This window comes from Ornithodoros turicata, chromosome 2 (genome assembly GCF_037126465.1).
Source record: "Ornithodoros turicata isolate Travis chromosome 2, ASM3712646v1, whole genome shotgun sequence".
Lineage (NCBI taxonomy): Eukaryota > Metazoa > Arthropoda > Arachnida > Ixodida > Argasidae > Ornithodoros > Ornithodoros turicata.
Window position 1 is genome coordinate 77,426,624 of NC_088202.1, and position 3,357 is coordinate 77,429,980.

At 43.9% G+C, this 3,357-nt stretch overlaps 1 long non-coding RNA gene across 1 annotated transcript; it reads right to left on the reverse strand.

Moving 5' to 3' along the window:
- Positions 1-215: 215 nt before the first annotated feature.
- Positions 216-3,065, reverse strand: LOC135383736 (uncharacterized). The gene is made up of 3 exons (XR_010420036.1): positions 2,835-3,065; positions 2,570-2,779; positions 216-1,886 (listed from the first exon to the last, which is right to left on the reverse strand). It is a non-coding gene; the product is annotated as an uncharacterized LOC135383736 (long non-coding RNA).
- Positions 3,066-3,357: the final 292 nt, after the last annotated feature.

Sequence of the window (3,357 nt, forward strand, 5' to 3'; positions counted from 1 at the left end):
TTTGACTGACAGGCGCCTCTCCGCGACCGCTACGCATGCGCTCCTAGTACCACTGCGCTCTCCTAGCGCCACCTGTGGCGACCACCTGCGAGATGCTAAGAGAGAAGTGAATTCCTGCGCCCTCGCCTTGCCTTGCTCGTGACAGCATCCCATTGTCCCAAGGCTACAGCGCTTTTTTTTCACACGGTCGACAGAACTCCTTGGGACAAGGTCAATCTTCAATGAAGCCATGGCATGACATCATCACTCAGCCATGCTGCTACATAATTCAAGGACGCCTACGCTCTGGACAGGAGACCTATTATTTATGGAATCACTACCGTAAGATTCCTTCTATTACACAACTATAATGGAACTGAAAACCTACTGCAGCAGAGCTCCATGCATGAAGTCTGATCATAGCAAGCATTCTTATCCCAATGACTTAGTAAGTGCAACTTAGCAAAGTCAAGAAAGAACAAAATATCCTAACAAGGAACACCATCAACAACTAATAAGGAGGACTAGGTACACAACAGATCAACACAGAGCATGGTTAAACACACACACACTCCACTTATTCATAAAGTCGTCATCGTGCGTCCGTCCACGGAAGCACACACCATTCAACAGTGACAAACCATACATCTGTACCCCGCCAGAGGTAACCTGAATCCCCCCGAGGCTACGCTTTTCCACTAGCGGCCAACACAATGGCTAGGAACAGAATTAACGTGTCCACACCTGCCAATATCCAAGAGACAAGTGAATCCTAGTGCCCTCTGCGGGCCTTTCTCATAAGTCGTGACCCTATTGTCTCAGGGCTACACTGTTTTTTTCCACTAATGCTCAACTGGACAAGGTCCACCTGAAAGAATAGAGCCGCAGCATGACGTCATCACCCAAGAATGCAGCTCTACGGTTCGAGGGCACGTACGCTGTAGACAGGGGACCTGTTAGTTATTGATTCACTATCCCAAGATTATTTCCTTTATACCTCTATAACGATTGCATAGGAAGCAAAAAAACTATTGCAGAAAAGCACCATGCATGAACGCTGATCGTAGGAATTCCAAAGTCTTACTAGATGAGACTCGCAAAAGAACAAAATATCCTAACACCATCAATGGCTAAATATGACAAGCTCAGAAGATATGTTTCTTTTCAAAAAGAAAAAAAAAACTACATGTAGAAGGAAAGCATGACAGAACAGGTCGAGGCATGTCAGCGCATGTTTGTCAGACAACAAGGAGGAAAAAAGCGAAGAGAAACACTTGAACAAAGCAGAAAACCAACATCAAACTACTTCTAAGCACACACATTCCTCTTATTCGAAGAACAGTGCTCATCGTAAATCCCTCAAGGACAATGCACACCATCCTCCATTTTTCTATTGCTACACTTTTTTCCAGTAACGGTCAATGCATTGCTACAGACACCTGAAATACTGCGTGACATCATCACGTCCTGTCTGAAGAAGGCAGCGGCAAAGACAAAGACTCCTACTATTTATTGAATCGCAAGCTTATTTCCTTTGTCCGACTCTTAATGATATTCATTCTTACATTAAAATTCAACAAAAAAACACCGTGCATATTAGCGATTTTCACTCTAAAGGCTTATCATGATCATTAGAATCACAACACCAGTAAACCACCACTGCTCTTTGAAATAATAATAATTGTGACCACTGAACATCATCACCAGGCTTATGTAATACATTACCCTTTCTGTGCTCATCACCTAAACAGAAGCAGAGCTGACATTGTAGTACCCTCGCGATAAATCTTTTATTCCAGCGCCAGCAGAATGTATTCAGAAAAGGCTTCGGGTGTGTAAGGTCAGCCCAAGGCATGTTGATGGGGGCGCACTGCTCTGTTGGGTACCCAAGCTTGCAGTCAGTGATGCTGGAATGATTATTTTATTTTATTTTATTTTGAGTCCTTATCGGCTCACCTATTTAGTGAAGGCCTATGAACACATGTTAAGTGGCTTGGTTTAAAAATGATGAGAGCTACAGTGTGTACCGAATGATGTTCACATTTACCCGTTCCACTCTATAGTATTCTTGCAAAATATATGGGTGCAAGGAAATAAAAGCCAAAAGAAGTTAATTCCCTTCTCTACCATAACTGCTGCGCAAAAGCGCTGCACCATGTTCTCTTGGATGTATAGCGAACATGCATTCCTTGCTTTTTTTTTTGTTCGCGCCAGCCGAGTGACGATATCCTATTACCCCAGGCAAAAATCTGGAGTGGGACCACTTCAAAGTGGTTTATTGGACAGGTCCCACTTTGAGTGTGGGACCACTTAGTGACTGGGACCAGTTGAAAGTGGAACCAGCTTCACGATGGTCTCACTTGATGTGGAACCAGTGGAATTGATCCAGCGGTCCCCTCTGCTAAGAGGTCCGGGATCCGCCCACTTAGCAGCTGGGACCACTGAATGCATGACCAAAAATAATGCGTAGAAATGAATATATTGCTCAAGTAATTACCTTTTATTCTGCGAAAAGCATACACTGAGCAGAAAGAAATAATCAATACATCTCTACATGTACATACCACGTAGTATAAGTCTGATCACTCACTGTGTCTAGACAAAGCATATGCCTGACTGTGCGATGCACTCACGGACCACTGGAAGCTTTCGTTCGTTGGCCACCTCACATTTGTATTTTCTTAGAGAAGATGACACGACACTCCTGTTTTCCATGCAGGTCGCGACATATGCCGCATTCCTCTTCACCGTACGTTCAGAATCATCTTATCCTGTTTCTCTTCAAGTTCCTCCGAAGTTTCTAAAATGAAACATCTAATTTATAGTAATCAAAACATCACGGTCATCACTCATACCTGCAAACATTCGCGACGTGCCGTCCGATTGGCGTTTCACGGTGCGTTCTTGCCCCTACGCCGTTTACGTCTTCTTGGCGTCAAAACTCTTCCGGGAAATCGACAATGTGTTGCACAGGAACCATTGTCATCGCATTGTCTTACAAAGCGCACTGAAACACACGTGAATACTGCACAGGAGATACACCATCCTTGCGACGGCTACTGAAGCAAGCCCAACTTGATGCGACGCGTACAACGTACAAGTTCCAACTGCCATCTGCCACTCTCGCCACTCGCCCTCTCCTCTCTCTCTCGGCTCTCGCCGTTTGAAGTTTGAATTGCCGTGGCGTCTTCACTTCACATTGCATCAGCCTCTGCAATTACCTTTTCTTTTTTTGTTGTTGTCTTTCTTCTAGTATTTAGCTTAATTTTTGTTGTTGTTGAGTAGTATTTTTTTACATTTCTCTGGTACTTAATATGTTACGATATTCACCTCAGATGAGAATGTGCACGAATTGGAGTTACAGGGATACATCATATA